Source organism: Euphorbia lathyris, chromosome 7 (genome assembly GCF_963576675.1).
Source record: "Euphorbia lathyris chromosome 7, ddEupLath1.1, whole genome shotgun sequence".
Lineage (NCBI taxonomy): Eukaryota > Viridiplantae > Streptophyta > Magnoliopsida > Malpighiales > Euphorbiaceae > Euphorbia > Euphorbia lathyris.
Genome location: NC_088916.1, coordinates 35798856 through 35811107, shown reverse-complemented (window position 1 = coordinate 35811107; position 12252 = coordinate 35798856). Strand labels below are relative to the sequence as shown.

At 39.5% G+C, this 12252-nt stretch overlaps 1 non-coding gene across 1 annotated transcript; it reads left to right on the top strand.

Moving 5' to 3' along the window:
• The first annotated feature begins 5248 nt into the window (after positions 1–5248).
• On the top strand, positions 5249–5355 carry LOC136201697 (small nucleolar RNA R71). Its single transcript, XR_010674040.1, has one exon. It is a non-coding gene; the product is annotated as a small nucleolar RNA R71 (small nucleolar RNA).
• The last annotated feature ends 6897 nt before the right edge of the window (positions 5356–12252 follow it).

Below are 12252 nucleotides of genomic sequence, written 5' to 3'. Positions count from 1 at the left end.
GATGGGGACCCTTTGGCGCCTTACTGTAAGGGGGAACTTACACTAGCCTCTTTCGAGCGACGAATGGACTCTCGCTAGAGGTTTCGCGGAAATTACCCAAAAGGTTTGCAATAATGCACATGAATGCATACGAAAAGAAATAATACGATCCGTCCCCGTTAAGGGCTTAATACACGCCTTCCGGAATCAAATTTCTCGCTTCCCCAGCAGAGTCGCCACTTGTTAGATGAGGTGTCGCGGCCTAATCTCCCGGGCGGACCGGGGGGTGGACACCTCATGGCGACGTAAGCGGTGATTGGCGCCGAAAGCAACCAATCGTGGAATCAAGCTGCTCGGTAGGACCGGAGCTCGGAATATGGAAGAGTCGCCACCCACGAATGGGAAAATGAACACCGATCCCTTGCGGGAGACCGGTGAGGGTTCGGGAAACTTAGGTACGAGCCGAGAAGGCTAGCTCCTTTCCGGAGAAAGGCTACTAGGCACCCCGACATCGCCCGGTTATGAACCACCGGCCTCCTACTCAGCGTGTTAGGCGATAACGGACTAATCGTATATTTCTTTAAGTTTAAAATTCATTTGAAACCTTTTCTTTCTCGCTTTGAAAACCGTTTTGAGCATGTTATTTGAAAGCCATTTTAGTAAAGAATCACCCATTTTGCATAAATTTAAAGTATATAGGAGAGAGAGGGGGAGGAGAAAGAATTGATTTATTCACAGTGTGATTTTATGCTTTAGACTATACACTAACTCTAAACCAAACTCACTTCCCAAAAATGAGTTTATTTACATGGTTCGTACCTTAATCGTCGTTGGAACGATTTAGGTACGTTTCAAAACCCCGTTAATGACGTTCACTCAAATCGCCGTTGGAACGACTCAAGCATTTGAAGACGTGGAATAAAGAATTTTAACCCGAAAACATGGTTAGGCATAGAAGTCAATTTATTTTGTACAAATCGTTTAAGAAAACAATTCAAAACTCTATTATTCACAATGAAAACGATTTTAATTACAAGATTCGTTTAATCCGTCGTTGGAACGGATTAAGGTTTTAAAACGTGATGATTTTAAGAAATGGTTTAAAGAGGTCAAGAAAACATTATTTACACTTTTAAGAATATCTAGAAAACTTTAAATTTAAATAAGCAAATTAAACTCTCTTTTTGTGATTTTATTTTTCCCTTTTTACTCAATTAACCCTTAACATTATCATAATCATAACAATAAACCAACTAAACCAAAATTTACCCAATCAAATGCATTTGAAAGAATATACATATAAGTAGGAAAATAGAGGAATATATATAAATATATATATGAATACCAAAATAAGTAATAATATCCATTAAAATACAATAGAGAAAATATTATACAAAAATAAGCAAAAATGGTGATGTAAATGTTAATAAGTATAATGAATTCTTATTCTAATCAAAAACATAAAAAAATGGATAAGGTTTATAGATAAGAAATTAGTATTTAGTTCCCCCCCAAAATGATATATGATGAATAGATATAGAAAATAATCCCAAAGATTCCCCCAAAACACTCAAATATGTCTAGTTTAATTGAAATGAAAAAGAAAAATCTATATATATACATATACTTTATTAAGTCCAAATAATGAAAAATAATTTATAAACACATTAAATAACAATATGTACCAAGTATTTAAAAATAACTTGAAAGTAAGTATTACATAAATATACATATATATATAAAGGATCAAAAGCTTAAAAGTTGAGAAAGAGAGACCAAAACAACATTTTTTACATTCCAGCAGATTTACCAACAGAAAATCCGTCGGTAAACAGCAATCAGTGACAGAAAAAGGAAAACTACAGAACTGCTCCAACTGTTTCCAGATTTATTCAAAAGCTTTAAATTAAGTCTAATTCAATCGTTTTGGATTTCCGAACTACCAAAAATGGATCATAGTCAATAACGGAAATTCCTAAAACGACGTTTTTATTTTAAAACATTATTCGGAAATATCTTTTCAAAAATTTATAATTACAACGTTTTTAATACCCGAACTAGCTTTTAATCGGATCACGGTTCGTATTGGGATATCAAAACGAGGTTTCTTATTTTAAAACAAACCCGAATTTTACTTAACACGAGATAAAAAAATAAATAAAGACGAGAAATTAAATAAAACGTGATAAATAAATGAATAACTAAATAAATAAAATTAGGACATAAAAATAAATAAACAAAAGAAATAAATTAAATAAAATAAAACGAGTCTAGTCCTCGGATAATACCTCAAGTTCGGTATTGACGGTTGAAGTCGGTTGATTCCACGAATCGTGCTTTTTTCGGTGTTTTTGTGTTTTTGGTAAAATTTTAACTTTTAGGAAATTTGGAATTTTTAGGAAAAAAAATGTTTTTTCCCAAAAAAAGATTTTCTCTCTCTAAAAATGTTTAGAGTGAGAAGCTCCTCCCCAAAGTCCACCCAAAATGCATGGGGATCCGTGCCTTATATAGGCAAACGGATCCCCGACACTTTGGGTGACGCCCGAGTAAAATTGGGCGTCGCCCAAAGTGGTTGGGCGAACGCCCAACTTTCGTTGGGCGAACGCCCAACCAGCGTTGGGCGTGCACGCCCAACTAACGTTGGGCGTTCGCTCGACGATCGTCGGGCGTCCGCCCAACGTCGTTGGGCGCTCGCCCAGCGGCTGCCGAGCACGCCCGTCCAGCGGCCGTCGGGCGTGCGCCCGCGCTGTCGGGCGTGCGTGCCCCACGGTCGTCGAGCGCGCGCTCCGCGCTGCCGGGCATACGCGCCCAACGGACGTCGAGCGTGCGCCTCGAGCTGCCGGGTGTGCGTCCAACTGTTGTCAGACACGCGTCGGCTACCACTAGACGCTCGTACCACGTCGTTGAGCACTCGCGAGCCGTCCACTTGACGACCGCGACTCACATTGATTTTTCTTTTCTTATTAAATATTTTTGTTTTAAAACTTCCGGAATCAACCGCTTCGACCGTCTCGTTTACAGGTTTTCATCACAGGTCCTCCGACTCGGTGTCTACAGATATTATACTGAACGATCGGCCAATTGAATAGACATTTTGGTTGGTTGTGGTTCTCCTAATCCTAGTTTAGCATACACAGAATATGGCATAAGGTTTATGCTAGCTCCTAGGTCACAAAGTGCATTTTCAATAATTAAACTTCTAATTGAACAGAGAATAGAAAAACTCCCTAGATCTTTTAGCTTTTTCGAAAGCTGCTGCTTGTTCTGGAGTATTGACGAACAATCTCTGTTGAGTTGGATCATGGAAATGTTTTCCAGCTTTTTTTTGTTTGACAGGATATCTTTGAGGAACTTTGCGTATGTCGGCATCTGTGCGAGCGCTTCAACGAAAGGGATGTTGATGTGTAACTTCCTTAAGGTGTCTAACACCTTAGAATTTTGTTCTTCCAGCTTTTTGTTAATCAACCGTGTTGGATATGGCACAGGTGGCACATACGGCGGAGGTCGCTTATACATTCTTTCGCTTTCCCCCTGATCCTGCTTACTGGTAATGGTTGTCTTCTTGGTTTCTTCTTTACTGGGAACAGTTTGTTCCTGCTCCCCTTCAGCTTCTTTGGATGTTCCTACGCATTTAGCATTTTCATCAGCAGAAATAATGGGTTGGGTTTGCTTACCAGATCTCAGAGTTATCGCCATAACATCGCCCTTTGGGTTCGGCTCTGTATTGCTTGGCATTATTCCCTTCCCTTTTGACGTAGATGCAGCTAACTTATGGACTTGTGTTTCCAGATTTTTAATCGAAGCTTGTGTCTGTTTCATGAACTACATCATCATCGTCTTCATATCTGGCTCCACGTCCTCCTTGGGTGGAACCATAGTTATTAAAGGCGCATGGCGCACTAAGGCGCAAGGGGTCCTGGAGCCTTGGCGCATGGCGCGCGCCATAGCGAGACAAGGCGCACTTACAAAAATAAAAATTATAGAACTAACATAAAAATGCAATGAATACTAAATCATGAAAATATCTTAAGCATAAATAAATTTAAAATGCAAAATAAACCCCATATTAGCAAACTTTAAAGTTGAATACTAATTCCTAAGTTCTACTCCTAATCAAAACTCTCCAAATCCATCACTCCTCATCATCACTATCACACTCCCCATCTAAAGCATCATCAGCAAACTGATCATTTTCATCCTCATCAACAAACTCAGTTTCTTCTTCCTGCTCATCTCGAACAACCACATGGGCTTTTCCTCGATCCTTGGAAGATGATACTTTAGCCTTTTTTCCTACTCTTCTAGTGTTATATGCAATCTCTTCAACTCCAGCAGCCTTACCAACTAAACCCCATGTTAGAGTATCATTTTCAAACATGAGTTCATCTTCAACTCTTCAAATGACTCAGTCTCTTCGTCTTCTAATTAGTTTAAAACGTATAATCTCTCTCCTCTTTAATACTTTTTGTTAATAGAACATGTGCTTCATCCCAGGTATATAAAAAAACTGCCCATAACTGCCTCTAATTGCCAAGGCGCGCCTTGGTGCGCCTTTGGCAATTGCATTTGGCGCAAAATGGCGCACCAGGCGCGCGCCATGGCGATTGCGCCTCGCCATGGGGCTGCCATGGCGCTAAGGCCTGCGCCTGGTGCGCCATGCGCCATAGGCGCGCCTTTAATAACTATGGGTGGAACATGTTGTTTGTAATGATGTTGAGGTTGTCTCTGGTAATGTCCTCCTTGCTGTTGTTGATATCTTGGTTGTTCCTAATACCTCGGTTGTTCCTGTTGGTTCGGCTGGCCTGTCTATCCAAAATTCGGATGGTTTCTTATGGCAGGGTTATATGTGTTAGAGTACGGGTTAGGCAGGTTCCTTTGGTTGTACCCTGCATAGTCGCATTCTGCCTGTGCACCCTTCCCTTGCTTGACTCCTGGGCAGTTTATGTTGAAATGCAGCCCTCCACAAAAATCACAAATGTCATTGAATGGTGGTTCGTTGTGAATTGAAGACACATTTATATTGCCGAGCTATCTAGCAAGCTGTTCTACTTGGCTTGTCAATTTTGACACAACATCTTCATTTCCCGCTCTTTTTCCTTCACTTCTGGCGGAGTGCCAGTTGTAACTTGTGCTTACTACCCTCTCAATAAGGTCGTACAAGGCCTGAGGTTCCAGATCTTCGGGATTTCCATTGGCAATAGATTCGATCTGGATCTTATAGATGTTGGTTACCCCATTGTAAAAGTTCTGCATCTGCATCCACATAGGAATGCCATGATTGGGTACTCTCCTTAGTAGTTCCTTATACCTTTCCCATGCTTCGACTAGTGATTCATCTTCTTCTTGCACGAAATGGGAAACCTCGTTTCTGAGCTTAATGGCTTATCGTGGTGGGAAATATTTCATTAAGAACGCACTAGCCATTTCTTCCCAAGTGGTGATCGTTCCTGGTTGCAAGCAATTCAACCAAGTCTTCGCTTTGTCCCTTAGGGAAAAAGGAAACAGCTTCAGTCTGATTACATCGTCAGAAACGCCCCTGTTTGATCTGAACGTGTTACACAACGTGATGAATTCGAGAATATGCCCATTTGGATCTTCCGATTGGTATCCGTTGAACTGTACTGCGGCTTGTAACATTTATATCATCGACGCTTTCACTTCGAACATGTTGTTCCCTTTGTTTGGCAACACGATACATGATGAATGTCCTTCTGTGGTTGGCCTTGAATAATCTCTAATTCGCATGACAGGAGGGTTGTTATTCTCCCCTTCTTCTTCTTGGTTTGGTTGAACTGGTTGTCCGGGTGGTACCCTTCCATCCATTCTTCTCTCTCTTTGTCGTTTCTCTTTGTCTTGTACGTCGAGTTCCTGCTCTGTTTCGTCTACACGTTCTCTCTAATTCGAGATCGATAGGAAAAACAGGAGGTCCAGCTCTGCGCATAAACTGATAAAGATTCCTTCTGGCTGCACTATTTAGCAAACAGATTAAAAACACCTTGTTTCACAGAAAAGTTCGTATAAACTTTGTTGCTTTCAATCCCCGGCAACGGCGCCAAAAACTTGTTGTCCTTTTATGAGACTCTAGTAAGTGCACTAGATACAAGTAATAAAATGATAAGTCCAGTATCGTATCCACATGGATTGAGGATCAAAGTTTACAAGAAATACTTTGTAGAACAGGGTGTGTGGTGTGTGTGAATTCTTTAATTTGAGAGGTGTTGTTCAAACATAAACAAGATCAAATCTTTAGTTGATTTCAAAGAGTACTTAATGATAAAAAAAAAAGGCAAAACAGGTTAAGCACGGCAGAACATGTCACTTTCAGTCTCTAAACATCCTATTTATTCATGAATGAAGTAAAGTGATGCCAAAGTCTCTGTTTTAATGCTCACTTAAGTCAACTCTCGTGTGTTCTTAAGATTCTAAGACGTACTGCAACCTTAAGCATCCCCAAAGTTGGTTCTTTCTTGCATTACGATCTAAACAGCATTTCTGTAAAGAAAACCTTTGATGCAACCTCCTGACATTTCTGTTTCGGGGTTTAATGCTTGACAAATGGTTCCGTGAAGATGAAAGCAGTGTCCTATCATGCATCTAACACTAAACATACATGCATTTAGCAATGGAGTTAAGGATTTGTCAAGCACATCATAATATATCAACATTCATTCATAAATAAGACTAAAAGAAGACTTACATAACCGGCCCTAACTGGCCAAACCCATTCAAAACGACTACTCACTCATAGTGAAGAGTGAATAGCCACCATTAATTACACAGACCTCCATTGGAGGCGTCCTCGTCCTAAGAGAGCTTCGCCTCTCTTCAAAAGTTCTAGCTAAAACTGATTGCCTCAGAGTAAAAAGGTCTCCTTTTTCTTCCCTCGACTACATCTATATAAAAGAAGAAAAATGAACCATGCCACCAAATATTACAAAAAGATTGTTTTCCTACAGCCACTAATACTAGGGAATGATTAATTTAAGTTGACCCTTGAACACTCAAGGGGTGATCCATCTTATCATCATGTTGCTTTCCTGCCTCCCTGAGTTTTCTGCACCTGCCGCGCCGCTCCTGACACTTGTCCAGTCGCTATCCGTCATCGGGTACACAGCGGAAATCCACTGGATCAAAGGATGCTCGACTCCTTATGGTTTGTTGCAAAACAGGCTGTGTTATCGCCCATTTTGACTTAATCAATACAATCTGCATAAAACACTTATAAGTCCATATGTTTCGGAATATTTTGCTTGAAATGCACATAAAATGTTATCAAAATGCTGTTTAATTATATTCATATTCATGCCCAACACTTCCCTAACCAAATTAATACTTTAATCCAAGAATTAATTTGTCTAAGTGTTCAACAAAGTTTCCTTGTAAAGATTTTGAATTCAACTACGTTTTAATGAAAACACCAGAACTCACTTCGGATCAATTACAGAAGTGCTACATAAAAATCTATTGAATTGAATAAACTTTATTAGATGAAGTATGAATTTGATACAAGTTTACAGAGAAAAATAAGCATGGAAGCTTTCGTCGACTTTCAAGTGAACGGGTTGTCAATCCTTTCCTTGAACCTCGATTAGAGTTTGTCAGACTCCTGGGTCGAATCCTCTACTAAATCTTCTCGCTGAATCTTCGGAATAGTGACGGTTCCTTCTTCTACCAGAATGTAAACTAATATGAACAAATCTTAATCTAAATCTAAATGCTACTGTGTTTGTAATTATTTGATAAACAATGTGTGTACATCATATTGCTTTTACAAAATCGAAATTCTCACTCTGAATTGCTTGACTCAGAATTTCTGCATTAATTCTGTACTAAATCTTTTCTTCAATATCTCTCAACTCTGAAATCAAATCTCTATTTATAGATGTTGAGGAGTCGTGTCTAAAGAACGTGTCTGCTGCGAAGAGGCGTTCTTATCCAATCGAACGGACGCGTTTCGTCGAAAATGAACATGTGCAAATTGTGTTTTCTGAAAATCTGAACTTACCGAGAATGTAAATTCTCGACCGAGAATGGGGGAACAGATTTTCAGCCTTCGAAATGGTAAGGGAAAGAGCTGGGCGAGGCGTGTCACGACCGACAATGGAGGATTCTCGGTTGCGACACGGGATTAATTTCCGCTGTCTTGACTTCGTCCTCGTTCTTGTTTCAGCGCGTTTGATTTTCGTCGTCTTTGACTCCTTTTGTAGGGTTTTTCCTTCGTTTTTGACCTCTTTTCGTTCCTATTTGGATTTTACCAAATATTTAGGTACCTTGCATGAAAGAAATATATTCGAATGTAAAAGTATTCAAAATAGATATAAACAGTACGATTTTATAGCAAAACTGATGTAAATATTAATGATATTTTAGGTATATTTTGGGCTTAACACGCGCTCAACGTCCGTTGGGCGACGCCCAATGGGAGTCGAGTAGCCGCCCAACGGACGTCGGGCGTGCGTCAAACGTCCGTTGGACGAGCATTTTGACGCGTCGAGCGCCGTGTCTGGCGTTCGTGGGACGCTTGCCTGCCAGGGGGCGCTGTTAGTTGCCTGCTAACCGACACCCAATCCTCTAGGGCCTTCTCGTGATTTTTATTTTTAAACTAATGGAATCAACCGGTTTAACCGTCTGTTGTGGGTTTTCGTCATAGGTCCTCCGACTCGGTGTCTACAGTTGCCCCTACTTTTCTATTTTGACAGTGACGTGTGTGCTTTTTCGAAAAAAAACTTTTTCGCGAATGCGACTCATGTAATTGGAAACATATTAAAGTAAAAGACACATATAGAGTCGGAGAAGAAATACCTGACCTCCACGTCGTGGGCTTTCAACTTGTCTCTCGTCCTTGCATCGGCTGCGAGCGTTGATCTCCCCACGTGATTCCTTGTTCCCGCGTGATTCCGCGTTGATCTTACCGTTTGTTTTGCACTAACAAAAACAAAAATAAAAATAAAATAAACTAAATAATTAAACTACTTTATTAGTTCAAATTTTTTCCGACACACCACCTCCCTCGGAAATTAATTAAAAGTTCTGTTATTTGTCTTTAAAAGTAAAATCGTTAAAATACAAAGGATCGGTTTAATTAAGAAGTTTAAGTCTTAATTTCGAAGCTAGCGAATTTATGCATAGTCGAGATTTGTACTTAACAAAAATCATTGAGTCCTAACCCACGAGTTAGCTCTATAATGAAATTTAAAAAGGCAATAAAGATGGGATTTTTGGAAATTTTACGAGAACTTGAAAGTACACAAATTAACCCGAAATTCATGTGAGGTATTTTGAGCCTAAAAGAGTTCGTACGAGAACTCTATTCCTTTCACAACAATTTGAGGGCTTTGACTCAACTCATGGAGTTTGCATCTAATACGGGGTTAAGTACACTTGTTTTGGTAAGAAGGGCAATTGATGATAAAACGAACCCACTTAAGCTAATTCTTTCTTAATTATTTTTCACGTTTTTCATAAACCTCTAGGAAGCCCCCTCGAGCCTATTAACCGACTTCTTTGCTAACACCCTTTTAACACATAACCCTTTTTCCTCTTGTCCGAACACCAAACTCAAATGCATCGGAAATACCCGAAACAAGCTAAGTCTCTAGCAAGTAAGCACAATAAATCTTTGAAATCGTTTTTGTGCCACTCTCAAGCAAAAAGAAAAAGAAAAATAAATAAAACAAAAATGGAGAGCAAATAGGCATTTTCAAGCTCCACCCGAGCAATTTCAAAATATACTTTTCGAGCTTACTAGAACAAAATAATGAAAAAACGATGCAACCCCCAAAAGTGGTATTCGGACTCGAGTTTCTAAAAAAATTAACCACTTACCACTAAAAAGCCACCCACATTACAACCCCCCTCCAGCTTCATTTTTAATGTTGCCCAACCATAACATAGGTGGAAAAACCCGGATGAACATGCAAACTCAAGGTGACTTTGAGTAAGTACAAAGAACAGCGTATAAACACCGACCCACCAAAAATTGAGCGTTAAGAGTGAAATCCCTTGGTGAGGTACAATTGAGTTCTCAAAAGATAATCAATCCCCGTTAATATTGCCTATTAAGTTTGATCATGGAGGTTTCGAATAAGTTTGGTCATCCATTCGCTTACGTAAGTACTTATCGAAAACTTTTCGTAAAACCTTAGTTTTAAAATCACGCACTTGGTTAAACCAACCGGAGGTTTGTTTCTTAATTGTCTCAATCCCTTGTCTTTTAACTTCTTTTACTTGAGGACAAGTAAAACTTTAAAGTCCGAGGAGGTTGATAGGGACGTTTTGTCCCTAACTTTTAGCATGATTTACGGTTTAATTTTGAGCTTAATAAGTAAGTTTAATTACAAAAATAGTGTGTTTTCAAATAAATAACAAAATAAAAATAAATTTTATGTTTTTAGTTAACTTCTTTAATTTTTTATTAATTTCAGAAAAATAAACGTCAAGCTAATTCGGTTCTCGAGGATCGTATTTTGCAGGTACAAGTTAGGAATAAACAAGGTAATAATTCACAAGACACGCGGGGCGCGGAAGTAACCATGCGGGGCATAGGACAATGTTGTGAATCAAGAACAAAAGTTCCAGGAGCTCAACCACGCGGGGCGTACTCTAGTCTACGCGGGGCGTGGTTGAGTCAACAGGTCTGAATTTGGCCCACGAGGAAGAAATTATCAACAGAATGGGCTAAAAATGGCAGACACGCGAGGCGTACCACCTTCCACGCGGGGCGTGCCTTGTGAAACCTGCAAATATAGTGTGAATTCTTGCTTGTAACTTGTGTATTTACGATTTTACCCCCGAGCTTGATGTGTATAAATAAGAGTGATTAGCACTCATTTCTTCATTTAGATTTTATGTAACAAAACTCTACCACTTTGAGAGCTTGTACACTTGTTCCGTCACTCCGTCAAAGTTCTATTCCATCCTCTTCCACTAAGCTCGAGAAGTTCCACCTCCAAGACCTAAGAGACGACCTTGAGTCTGGTTAGCTAGTTCCAAGGGCCGATTCTTCCCTTCTTACTCGCTAATTAGCTTGTACTCTTCCTATGTACTAGGCTTGGTTGCATTCATATTTTTTCCATTCCATATTTATAATATATGATTTGCAATTCCCGTCTCTCTATACGTGTTGATGTTTACTACTTGTTTTGATATTCGTAATTGATTATTGTGTAGGGGGACGCGATTACCGGCACCCTTTTACGGGTCATCTTTAGGGAACCATATAGGTGCTGCCCTACCAGAAGTAACACATCGGAAACCGTAGGAATTGACAAGCCACGGAACTTACGGGCCCTAGTTTCTGATCCCCAGCATTAGACACGCCTTGACTAGGAACCACGTAGTCTAAGCACTTCACGGGTCGGTCGGTCTACACGTAGTCGTCTTTGTAAGAGTAAAGTATCAATCGTATATGTTCGGAATCATTGCTCATTATATTTATAACTTATTGCAACCCGTAGAGTTTCGGTTACATAAGTCTGTCTCACCATAATTTAGGAGTAGTTTGTAGTTGTCACCTAAACCAACCTAAAGTATTCACCGCCTAGTTAACGAATAGAACCGAGTAGTTTAATAATTGTGGTTATAAATCCCATGGATTTGATACCCGATCTTAACCGGATTATTACTTGATACGACGGGGTACACTTGCCTCTAAGTAGTAGCGTCTAGTAGAATCTAATCATTCACATATCCACATATTCACTCATCACCTTACATACACACACATACAACCTACTAGTGTCGTGCATCATATATCTGGTTCAAATAGTTTTTAGTTTTTATTATTATTATTATTATTATTATTATTATTATTATATATTATTAATAAAAATAAATAGGAATAAGTTTTATAATAGGATAGGAATAAATTTTAGACTTGAGTGCAACATTGTATATTTGAGCTTTATTAATTAGTGTATAAAATGTAATAATATATAAATACATACTAATATTTCACGGGCCGGGCTGGGCTAAGACGAGCTTTTATAATAGATCATAAGCCCAACCTATAAATTAATGGGTATTTTCGGGCTTGGGCCGGGCCGGGCTAGATTAAAATTTAGTCTGACCAAGCCCGTCCCATTGTCTACGGGTCTGGACGGGCCATCGATTCCATGAACAGGTCTAGCAAAGCCCAGCAAAAGTAAGAAGTGAAAGGGTGATGAGCCTAAATCCCCTGAACCATCCAAGTCCCCCAAGAAAGACGTCACAAAGAAGGTCAGAGTCTCCAAATCGGACTCTGAGCCTACGCTTGCTGAGATGCGGCCAAAATGG